The sequence below is a fragment of the Clupea harengus genome, chromosome 15, assembly GCF_900700415.2.
Source record: "Clupea harengus chromosome 15, Ch_v2.0.2, whole genome shotgun sequence".
NCBI classification, from domain to species: domain Eukaryota; kingdom Metazoa; phylum Chordata; class Actinopteri; order Clupeiformes; family Clupeidae; genus Clupea; species Clupea harengus.
In genome coordinates this window covers 27,174,808-27,187,894 of record NC_045166.1, presented here as the reverse complement: position 1 = coordinate 27,187,894, position 13,087 = coordinate 27,174,808, and the positions used below count along the sequence as shown (strand labels likewise).

At 44.5% G+C, this 13,087-nt stretch overlaps 1 long non-coding RNA gene across 1 annotated transcript; it reads left to right on the top strand.

The window, feature by feature from the left end:
- The first annotated feature begins 8,667 nt into the window (after positions 1-8,667).
- On the top strand, positions 8,668-9,391 carry LOC122133521. Its single transcript, XR_006152829.1, has 3 exons — positions 8,668-8,828; positions 8,935-8,963; positions 9,150-9,391. It is a non-coding gene; the product is annotated as an uncharacterized LOC122133521 (long non-coding RNA).
- Positions 9,392-13,087: the final 3,696 nt, after the last annotated feature.

Sequence of the window (13,087 nt, the reverse complement as noted above, 5' to 3'; positions counted from 1 at the left end):
AGACTCTTCATCACCTACATCAACCTCCATCACCTGCACTGGAGCTACAGGATGCCAGGCTGGGATTCCAGGGAGTCTATACCTGCTTTAAGGTGGCATTAATCTTCAACTTCAAGACGTCTCAAACCTGTTTCTCTTAGCAGTGCTCTCACGGGGAAGAAGTGGGATCATTTTGTGTGTTTTACAACCATTAATGTGCTTAGTTGAGTTTTCTTTTCCCTATGTGTAAGTTTGAAATGTGTTTTACAACCTTTAATGTTTTCTTTTCCCTTCGTCTAAGTTTGAAATGTGTTTTACAACCATTAATGTTTTCTTTTCCCCTTCGTCTAAGTTTGAAATGTGTTTTACAACCATTAATGTTTTCGTTTCCCTTTGTGTAAGTTTGAAATGTCTCTTTTACAACAATGAATGTGCTTAGTTGAGTTTTATCTTCCCTTTGTGTAAGTTTGAAATGCTCTTCTTTTTCTGTCCCTGAGTTCTTCTGAATGTAACACACCTTTTGGAGCAGACACACATTCCTTCTGAAGAGTAACACAAGGGATATAATATCAGGACTATGGGCACTTCTTGTAGGCAGGCGTGTGCCACAGCGTGACATACATGGCCAAGTAGGAAAGCTTGCTGACACTCCTAATTGACACCATGGGATGGAGCATGAGATGACAATAACAGGAAGAGTGAAGAATGCATGTAGGGTATTGTCTAGTGAAGCTCACTCGAGTCATCACTTTCAGCTAGTCTTGATAGAAACCAGCCAAAACTAGTTCAGTCATATGTCTGTTATCCACATGTGTTTCACTGAGACAATGGGCGTGTATGTGTGATGCGTGATGAGCTTGGGATAAAAGGGGGCCTTGCCCCACAGAGCTTTGGATTTGCCACTTGAACCTTGTGTTGCTTGTAACTTTCCCTCGCGCCGTGAATAAAGCTGCAGTCTCACACCTGTGTTGCCTGAAAGTTTTTACCACAAAGACATTTCATGAGCTTTAGAAACTGCGTCATATCTCTCTTCTGGTAGTATTTGTATAAGTGAATGCTACTGTGACGAAGGGCCGACCCTTCAATGGACAGGCTGTATTGGCTGTTCAAGAAGCACAAAGAACGCACAGAGCTCATGATGTAGCTGGGTCGTCAGAGCAACAGCGGCCCTACCACAGCGTGCAGAGATACACCAGGATGACCCCTGACCCCTACCACAGCGTGGAGAGATACGCCAGGATGACCCCTGACCCCTACCACAGCGTGAAGAGATACGCCAGGATGACCCCTGATCCCTACCACAACGTGGAGAGATACACCAGGATGACCCCTGACCCCTACCACAGCGTGGAGAGATACACCAGGATGACGCCTCTCACCCCTCTACTGCTGGAGGAGGACTGGAGTGCCGCCCAAGGAGTGGGAGCTAGGTATCCACACCAGCCTGAGTACGTAGGCCCTTTATTCCAGAACACGCCTGCTTCTCCTCGGCAGAAGCCAGCACCAGAAACAGCGCCAGGGGTCCTGGAAGCCCTTCACAGGCTGATGGAGGAGAATCAAAGGATGCAGTGACAGATGATGGACATGCACAGGCTGGAAGAGCTGAAGAGGCAGGCTATGCAGTGATGGTGCCAGAAGAGGAGCTGAGTGAAGGAGCTGAGTCCTGGTTCATTCCGCATCACATGGTGAGCCACAACGGAAAAAACAGGATTGTCTTCATGTGTTCCTTCATGTACAAGGGTGTTGGGTGAAAATTCACCCTAGTTACCTCAGGACTCCGGAGCTGCATGTAAGTATATTTATTAGACAAACAACAACAACAATTGCAATCGGGCTCACTCCCAGCACAAGGCTGAAAGTGAAGCCTTGATAAACACATCGCACAAGGTTTATATAGACAGAAGTTTAGCGTTCAGCAGGGATAACCACGTGGTGGATCTCTGACGTCCGATCCGAGGCAAGGATGGAAGTTTTGCACAAGGTCGGAAGAAGCTTATCAACTCTGGTCTAAACATGCTCTTGTAGATATGCAGACTAAGTGGCACCTAATAATATAAGTTACACACACGCAGAAACACAGAAAAGCCATGTTCCTGCTTACATAAGTACATGATTCATATAAGGTCATTAATAATACAAGGCACTTGATTATTATATTCTTAAGTCATTAACAGTGTTTGGAAATGATCTCCATCAAAGGGAGACAACATCAATGAGCTGCTGCTGTCTGGCCCCACTCGGTATCGCCCCTGACGGCGACTAAGGACATGTTTCATCACATAAGCCCTTACTTCACTTCCTGTGGCGAGACCTGAAGACAGAGGAACCACCCAGCATCTACATGTGGCAAGTCCTTCCCACAGGTTGCCACATGTAGCCCCTGTTGCGCTGCAGAAGCTTGTGTTTGACCACAGCCAGCCGGGTGAGTGTCCATAGAAAGGTCCTTCTATGTGGACAACTGTCTGCAGAGCCTTCCCTCCGTGGAAGAGGCCCAACACCTGGTTGACAAGCCGACCTCACTGCTGACTACAGGTGGATCTGGACTACGCCAGGGGGCCAGCAACACCCCTGAGATCTACGCCAGGGGAACAGCAACACCCCTGAGAACTACACCAGGGGGCCAGCAACACCCCTGAGAACTACGCCAGGGGGCCAGCAACACCCCTGAAAACTATGCCAGGGGAACAGCAACACCCCTGAGGCCCTCAGCCGCCTGCCCAGAGAGACCAGATCCGAGAGCAGTGAGCTGAGGCTCAATGAGTCAGACACTGACCCACAGGACTGACCCTGAGTCAGGCACTGACCCACAGGAGCTCGCCCTGGGACTGTGTGTGTACTTGTTTCCTTATTAGCATACAAGACATTTCATGCAGTGGTGATGCAAGTTCTGTGGGAGTAGAAGTGTCATGTCTCTTTCTCAGACTCTCACAACCCCCCACACCACCAATACGTGTGAAGTCAGAGTCATCTATGAATCTCCCACACCACCAATACGTGTGAAGACTGAGTCATCTATGAATCTCCCACACCACCAATACGTGTGAAGACAGAATCATCTATAAACCCCCCACACCACCAATACGTGTGGGGGGTTGTTGGTGTCACCAATAAGACAGAGTCATCTATAAACACCACAGGAGGAACAGGAGGGGTTGAACTCCGTCACACACACACACACACACACACACACACACACACACACACACACACACACACACATGACCTGAACATGTGTGAAGTCAGGCATCTATGATCTTCAGTCTTCTTCTGTGGTCTGTTGCTCCCTTGAGCGCACTGGGGGTGGAACAAAACGAAAATTGATACAAAATGTGTTCACACATACCACACGCACACACGCACGCACGCACGCACGCACGCACGAACACACGAACACGCACACACATGCACGCACGCACGAACACACACACACACACACACACACACACACACACACACACACACTGGTGTCAGTATAGTTCTGGAGTCGTAGTAGATCGTGGTTTAAGATGATCAAAAGGACAATTTGGGCCCAGTTACTCCTCACATAAAGGAACACACACACACACACACACACACACACACACACACACACACACACACACTAGTGCACAGATCATACAGAGTGATGATGTGCTTTCAGTAGCCAGTAGCATGTGTGGTTTAGGTGTTGCTGTTTTGCTGATGAAAATATTTCTATGTTGCTATTAGTTCTCAGAACCACAAACACCACATGAGGAACAGGATGGGGTGGACCCCGTCACACACACACACACACACATCAAACACACACACACACACACACACACACACACACACACTCACACACACACACACACTCACATCACATAGCTGCATTTAGAGGAAACACAAACAGAAAGAAGACTGACACTGAGCTGAGAGTCGCATTCAGTTTCCAGCTCTGTACACACACACACACAAACACACACAGAAGAAAGAGACGAAGAGGAGAGGTGTTGACAGGAGAGGAAGATGGCGTCCATCCCCTGTGCTCTGATAGCGTTGCTGATCTGCCTGAGTCAGGACCACATGGGTGAGTTACGGGGAACTACTGTTACCTTGACAACCATCGGCACTACCAGTGGTACACCTGCTGTAACACTGCCATTCATACCAACACTACTATTAGTGCAATGGATTTGAATGTGAAATACAAGCCACCGTAGCCATAGCATGTGGGTTGATTTAGCAATAAGATAAAGCTACAGAAGGAAATCAGCTACAGAGAACTTACATGAAGGGGGAACTTTCTTAGGCTCAGTGAGTTTCAAAGTGTTGTTGTGTGGTCAAGTCTGTGTTTGTGTCTGTGACAGATTGTGTGAGATCATACAAATAGCCCTGACACAGAAAAACAGAGAGGAAAGACAAACATATTATAGCAGAGTGTAGTTCACTGGAACAGAGTTACATTTAACATTGACTGGATCCCATTTGGTTACATTGTGCAACACTAAGGCTTGACTGCACTATTCAGCATTATTCACTTTCTCACTCATTATTCATTTTTCTCACTCATTATTCACTTTCTCACTCATTATTCACTCTCTGCACATACTATGGATTAAGATTTACACTACAATGAATGCATGAATTTACGACCCACTTAACTAGGATGTTGTTTTTGAGCCCATGCTATGTGATGTTTTGAATAGAGTTTCTTGTAGATGTTCTGAAAATAGAGTTTCTTGTAGCTGTTCTGAAAATGGGTTTGCTGAAGAATATGTGTATCTTGTGTCACCATGCTGTGTGATATTTTATACTATGATGATGTTTCATGGTGTTGTTATACCCCACTTCAAACACCAGAGCTCACTCATTCTTTGTGATGTTGAATTTACATATTCTGGAATAAAATCAGTCAGTAGTTATCTTTACATTATTTTCCACAATATCTCTTAGCATTAGCATTAGTTTTGACTGATGTGATTTCATTTATCATTCAGGTGTCCAAGGAGAGACTACTGCTGTCTTCTCCAGTGTGGGTGGGAATTCCACTCTTTCCTGCAGTAATGTGGTTTATCCAGACTGCTTTTCTACTACATGGGTTATTAGCAGCTCTGGTGTAGAATTGTTCATCAATGGAGAGATCAGACCTGATGTAGCCACACACAGAGCTAAGAGACTGAGTCTGGTCTCTGACTGTTCTCTCCACATTACTGATGTCACCACTGAGGATGCTGGAGTCTACTACTGTCAGAAGTACCTGAGAGAGGGTGGACTCCAACATGGAGAGTATGCTCATGTCTATCTGTCTGTTCTTCAGGGTAGGTGTTATTGTTCTTGTTTTATTTGTTGTTGTTTTCAGACACTCGGGGGCTCAGTAACTGAAGTAAAATAGATTTGTTGGATATATTTAGTCTGTATTATAAGGTATTCTTCAGTTTTTAACAGTTTGTTGTTTAAGGTTTTGTATGTAACCTATTCTTAATGACATACTCAAATTAATTTTCATCTTATATGGTCATGTGAAGGAGACATAAACTCACTGAAATAAATCAGTTTGCAAGCTAGTTTGCTTTTCTTAGTGAAGGGACCGACACCAACTCTGCTGTTGTTGGTGGTTGCAAGGCAAGGCTGGCTTTCAGTGGATTAGCTCACCAGTTCTAGACAAAACTCCATAAAAGTACCTGTAGCTCGACTGGTAGCTAAGAGCATCAACGCCAGGTTGCACACATACTGATCGGGGGAAATTATATATCTGCACTACACTGCAGGCTGCTTTGGATAAAAGTGTCTGATGAATGTAAATATTTCCTAAATATTAAAACAAATAAAAAAATGAAAGGAATGTATTGAAGTTAAAATTCCTCTTTAAATAAACATTTAAACTCCCATTACTGTGTTTGAAAGCAGGAGTCTGCTGTATGCTAAATCTGATGTAATGTCATGTAATTTCCTCCTGTAGTCTCTGCTTCCCCCAATGAGACTGAGATGGAGGCAGACAGTCATGTGACTCTCCACTGCCTCCTGCACACATATGACAACTGTGGAGGATCAGAGGCAGATGAAGGAGTTAGTCTGAGCTGGGTGGAAGAGACAGGGAAAGAGCTGAAGAACATTAACAATCTCCAGATCAGAACCACACCTCCCTGTTCCATCACACTGACTGAGGAGCTCAGAGGTCCAAACCCTGTTCATACTTGGACATGCCAGCTGACTGCAGGAGGGCAGGTTCAGACTTCTGTCTCCCACACCATCAGACTGAAAGGTTAGAGATGAAAGTGAAAATGTCACTGCTTTGCAAAACTACAACGGTTATTCAGTTCGGTTTCATCAATAGGACAACATAAGTACATTGTTTAAATGCACAGGTGTTCTACCCATGTTAGAATCTAAGGAGCACGCCAAACTTGAAGAATGGACCAGAAGAAGTAGACAGGAGTTAATTTCAGTGTAACAAGGTGTTGGCATTTATACCATTCAGTCAGGTAGGAGAATACATGGGTGTGGTGATGAGACCTACAGTCCTAAGGGAATGGCTGGAAGGGAAAACAATGGGGGATTTCACCAGTGGGGGGGGGGGGGGGGATTGGTGGGGGTAAGAGAACAGAGGACCAACGGTGGGGGTGGGGTTCTCAGCTATTTGCTCCTACTGAGACAAAGACAGAGTACAGAGTACCGAGTACATAACCAGGGGCATGGGTTACAGATTATTACAAAATACGGACACAACAGGAAAACAGCAATACTCGGGTTCCATCACCCACAACTTCCTCTACCTCTGTATTGAAATCCTGTCCCCAAACTAACGTCATCACTGCTTCCTCAAACTCAGGCCCATCAGGTACAGCATGAAGACCATGATCCCCTCAGTCTCTATTTAATATGCTGCAGGTCTTCAAATTGTGCAATATGCTGCTCAGTTTTAAAAGTCATTCTTTTATTGAGCAGTGGGTTTTATCCAAAATATCTTAAATCAACATTATGTTACAATTTTACCTTGAAATAACAGTTTCTAAATGATCTTTGTGGTACACTGACTTGTAATACGGATAATGGCGCCTGTGCCACTGCCACAACACGCCTGGTGTGCCTGGTGCTGCACTATGTGGGGTACAGGACGCGAGACCTCTCACGTGAACTACGTAATCGTTTATGGCCACACCTCATGCAACAACAACTAGACCCATCTGCTAGATATAAGAAGAAACTAGCGCAGTATTCTCTGAATGGACATCATGTCAGAGGCAACAAAGAAACCAAGTAAGACGTTTAGGAGGAAGCGAGGAAGAGAAAAAGAGAGAGTAACCCAGCAAGACCAAAAAAGAGTTAGTCTGGGACTGGCTTTTACTCGTTGGCGTATTAGCTGTCTTGCTATGTCTTGTGTTGTGTTGCGCTTGCTTGATGTTTGGCTGCGTTAGGAAAGTTGTTAGTTCTTACCAAAAAATTCCAATTTTCACATAATGGGGCTTTTTAAGCTGACTAACAAAAGAAGAGTCATAAGCTTAGCGGACACACACACACACACACACACACACACACACTACCTGGCATGGCGTCTATTGACAGAATAGGTCTCTACTGACTTGTATCAGTCTTATGACAGAAGGTTTAAGTACATTTTTAAAAAAAGGTCAAATCTTTTTTTTTGCTCAGCAACAAAGTCCACAGACCATGATATTCTCAGTTGAAATAATCGTGCCTTGCATTTGGCATGGAGTTGTGTAGTTCACCCTACAACGGTTATTCAGATTTCCACTGTTTCATCCATAGGAGTGAATGTAATTATTGTGATGAGTTACATGTGTACATTGTTTAATCACACAGGTGTTCAACCCACAACTTCCTCTCCCCGAATGAAAACTGCTTCCTCAACCTCAACCTCAGGCCCATCAGGTACAGCATGAAGACCCTGATCCCCTCAGTCTCTATTAATTATGCTGCAGTTCTTCAAATTGTGCAATATGCTACTCAGTTGTAAAAGTCATTATTTTATTGAGCTGTGTTTTATCCAAAATGTTAACACTAACACTAACACAAGAAGAGTCATAAGCTTAGTGGACACTACCTGGCATGGCGTCTCTTGACAGAATAGGTCTCTGTGCTGACATGTTTATAACTTAATTTTTAACAGACTTATGACAGACGGTTAAAGTAAATTGTTTAACACGGGTAAAATCTTTTTTTTGATCGATTAACCAAGTCCACTCCTCCACCGACAGACTCAGACACCAGGTAGAGCAGGAAGACGGTCATATCCTCAGCTGAAATAATCTTGCTACGATTCATTAAACCTGTGTATTATCTGTGTTACAGTTCACTAAACCTGTGTTAATTATTCACTGTGCTACACACTTCTCCATTCACAGTATTCACCTGCACATTCAACACACTTTAATCCACAGTGATTTACTGTTAACACTTTTGGAGGTGTCTTCAGTTATTTACATGTTATGCCATGATGGCAGTAAATCAGGAATCTGAGCCACGCACGAGTGTAGCACCTCCTGTTGAGCTGCTTGATGCAATTTCAATGGGAAAGTCCCCTTTAGGAATTGAATGTATTTCTGGTCTCAAACATTCAAAGTATGTACAGAACTAAAGCACTCTCTCTCTCCCTCCCTCCTTCTCCCCATCACTCTCTCTCTCCCTCCCTCCTTCTCCCAGTCACTCTCTCTCCCTCCCTCCTTCTCCCCATCACTCTCTCTCTCCATCCCTCCTTCTCCCCATCACTCTCTCTCTCTCTCTGTATCTCTATCCCTCTCCTGTATTCTATCATTTCCTTCCCTCAGTTTCCCCAGTTGTTCCTCTGGTTGCTGGAGTTGTTGTCTCTGTCAGTCTGTTGGCTGCTGCATTGATGATAATTGTGGTGATATGCAAGAGAAGGACAAGTGAGTGTTTCACTGGCAACACTATTAACAACTAGCACCTTTATGGAGACAATACTATGAACTCTATAGTTCCAAAATCTATAATTTAATCGTATTAATATTTCAGATGCTGGAGGAGAGCCAAGACGCCAATCAGTGAGTAAAAATGCGTCTTCTCAGAAATAGTCATTCAACCGGGTTTTATACATGTCATATTTACAAATGACACTGGTTTTACATATGATATCACATAATTATATCACATCAGTTTGTATAAGAAAGCCTAGTAAAGTGAAGTAAACTCTATATGAATTTACAATAATCTGACATATTGTTTTTCAGACTCAAAGCAGGACCAGTGCCATAGTCATGCCGTCTGTTCAGCCACCAGACTCCTCAGCTAATGTAAGATAATGATATATTCTCATGATATACACAAACCCCTCAGCTAATGTAAGATAATGATATATTCTCATGATATACACAAACCCCTCAGCTAATGTAAGATAATGATTTATTCTCATGATATACACAAACCCCTCAGCTAATGTAAGATAATGAGATATTCTCATGATATACACAAACCCCTCAGCTAATGTAAGATAATGATTTATTCTCATGATATACATAAACCCCTCAGCTAATGTAAGATAATGATTTATTCTCATGATATACACAAACCCCTCAGCTAATGTAAGATAATGATTTATTCTCATGATCTCCATCCATCTGAGGCCAAGAACTGATGCAGGAGTTACATGTGTATAACTTTCAGTAGTAATCATGGTAGTAGATGAATAGTCTGAACACAATACTAAGGTTTACTATTCTTCACTATTTCCCACTGAACTTATCTTTGATCGGAGCACCTTTACAGCAAACTGATGACAATGTGTCTCTCTTCTATACAGAAGGAGGAAGGAGCTGATCTGCACTATGCAGCCTTTCAGCACCTCAAGCCAACCCAAGCTGGGCCTTCTGCAGTGAGTCACTGGTCATCATGTTTGGTCATCTTCTTGTTTATGCTCCTCAGTGTGGGATGATACCTTTGTTTGTTTGTTTGTTTGTTTGTTTACAGAAGCAGTCTGAGGACACCGTGACCTACAGCACCATCATGCAGTTATCTGGTGGTGAAGACCAGAACAGCGCCAGACCTGCTGGCAGACCAGTGGACCCCAATGATCTGTATGCTACTGTTCAGAAGAATAACAATATACAGAATTAACACAGTCATATGGATACAAACACACACACACACACACACATACACATGCAGTCATGAAGGCCCCCAGTAAGACTGTAATTCTACAGTTGCTTGTGGTTGCATGTAACCAGATCCATTTAGACTGGGAAGGTTAAATGTGTGCCTCTTTTTCTTCCACAATCACACACACACACACACACACACACACACACACACACACGTCAGCCACATCTACCCAACGTGTCATTGATAAGGCTTGCTCCTTATAGATGCTCAGCGATGACAGAAAACCGACAGTACATACCAGACGTCTGTCAAACAGTGTAGTATTATTTAGGAGATGTCATACCATATCAGAAAGGCATTACAGCATTACAGTGAGCAACATGTGTCTGTTAAGTTCTTGTGAGGTTTACTTTGCTATACTTTACTATGAGGTTACTTACTATGCTATACTTTACTATGAGTTTACTTTGCTATACTTTACCATACTATACTTTACTATACTAGAACAACATATTGCTAACCTATATATAGAGAGAGCTTTAGAGTGTTTTTAGATCAAATGTGCCATGATATTTTGCTCTACTCAGTTTTGGAATAAAGCCATTTCTTAAGAAACTATATTATTCTTTCTGACATATTCTCATAATTCTTATAATGACTTGCAAGTTACTCTAATGTTACCATACAAATGTTACCATTACCTGCCACCATCATTACTGATATGAGACACTTTGTGCAAAAGTGTAAGTATGATCCATGCCAGCGAACTGCAGGGGAGCAGGTTCAGGCTTCTAGAGTAGACGTATTTACACCAGCAAAACAACAACAACACTACAACCACACCTGCACAACAACAACAACACTACAGCCACGCCCACGAAACAACAACATTACAGCCACGCCCACAAAGCAACAACACTACAGCCACGCATGCTTCCATTTGAAAGTCTGCAGGCAAATCATCACTCAGCAGGATCTGTCCAGTAGTCTGTCATTGCAGGGTTCATTTTCAAATGGCAGTTACCTAAGCCACCTTGTGTGAATGGAACTGTATATTTATTTACTTATTTGTTTAACTTTATTTCATTAATTCGTTTCTATTCTTCTTTTTATTCATGAATAGCCCGTGTGACTTACTCGTAACACTCAGTCAGCTCAAAGTGGCAACAGGCTGCAAAAACAGACATAGATGTCTCAGACTCGGTGTGGCTCATTACACTGCTTTGGTTTTTGAAGTCTGTTTTGAATACATGTCGAGTATGGTCAGTGTAAACCGTGAAACCTCGCCCCCTGCAGTAAGATAGTATCTCTATGTCATCTCAGGGCTATTGTGGTTCGGATCTTTGAGCTTTTCAGTCACAGGGAGATTCTCTGCTGATCTGGAGGTTGTTGGTGGTGTTCTGCACATCAGCCCCTCCGTCATCCACCCAGCTCAGATGTACGTCTCCGTTATAATCTGTCGGCATAGAGTCTCTATACAGGTTTTCATCTGTTATAATCTGTCATAGAGTCTCTATACGGGTTTTTATCTCTGTTATAATCTGTCGTCATAGAGTGTCTCTGGGTTTTGGAAGCAGTAGGGAATCGCGTAACTGTCAACCTCTCTTTCAATCACTCTTTAGTGTAACGGGTCCTGCGTTGTGCTCTGTGTGAGTCTGCTTGCGAAGTACCCCTGACCCCTACCACAGCGTGGAGTCATACACCAGGTTGACCCCTGACCCCTACCACAGCGTGGAGACATACACCAGGATGACCCCTGACCCCTACCACAGCGCGGAGAGATACACCAGGATGACCCCTGACCCCTACCACAGCGTGGAGACATACACCAGGATGACCCCTGACCCCTACCACAGCGCGGAGAGATACACCAGGATGACCCCTGACCCCTACCACAGCGTGGAGACATACACCAGGATGACCCCTGACCCCTACCACAGCGCGGAGAGATACACCAGGATGACCCCTGACCCCTACCACAGCGTGGAGAGATACGCCAGGATGACCCCTGACCCCTACCACAGCGTGGAGACATACACCAGGATGACCCCTGACCCCTACCACAGCGTGGAGAGATACGCCAGGATGACCCCTGACCCCTACCACAGCGTGGAGACATACACCAGGATGACCCCTGACCCCTACCACAGCGTGGAGAGATACACCAGGATGACCCCTGACCCCTACCACAGCGTGGAGAGATACACCAGGATGACCCCTGACCCCTACCACAGCGTGGAGAGATACACCAGGATGACGCCTCTCACCCCTCTACTGCTGGAGGAGGACTGGAGTGCCGCCCAAGGAGTGGGAGCTAGGTATCCACACCAGCCTGAGTGCGTAGTCCCTTTATTCCAGAACACGCCTGCTTCTCCTCGGCAGAAGCCAGCACCAGAAACAGCACCAGGGGTCCTGGAAGCCCTTCACGGGCTGATGGAGGAGAATCAGAGGATGCAGCGACAGATGATGGACATGCACAGGCTGGAAGAGCTGAAGAGGCAGGCTATGCAGTGATGGTGCCAGAAGAGGAGCTGAGTGAAGCAGCCGAGTCCTGGTTCATTCCGCGTCACATGGTGAGCCACAACGGAGAAAACAGGATTGTCTTCATGTGTTCCTTCATGTATAAGGGTGTTAGGTGAAAATTCACCCTAGTTACCTCAGGACTCCGGAGCTGCATATAAGTATGTTTATTAGACAAACAACAACAACAATTGCAATCGGGCTCACTCCCAGCACTGGCTGAAAGTGAAGCCATGATAAACACATCGCACAAGGTTTATATAGACAGAAGTTTAGCGTTCAGCAGGGATAACCACGTGATTCATATAAGGTAATTAATAATACAAGGCACTTGATTATCATATTCTTAAGTCATTAACAGTGTTTGGAAATGATCTCCATCAAAGGGAGACAAACTCAATAGGCTGCTGCTGCCTGGCCCCAGCCTAAGTTCCAGTCTGCCTGGTGTCCTGCTGCATCTGAGAGAGCACTCAGTCGCCGTCAGGGGCGATATCAAGGACATGTGTCATCACATAAGCCCTTACTTCACTTCCTGTGGCGAGACCTGAAG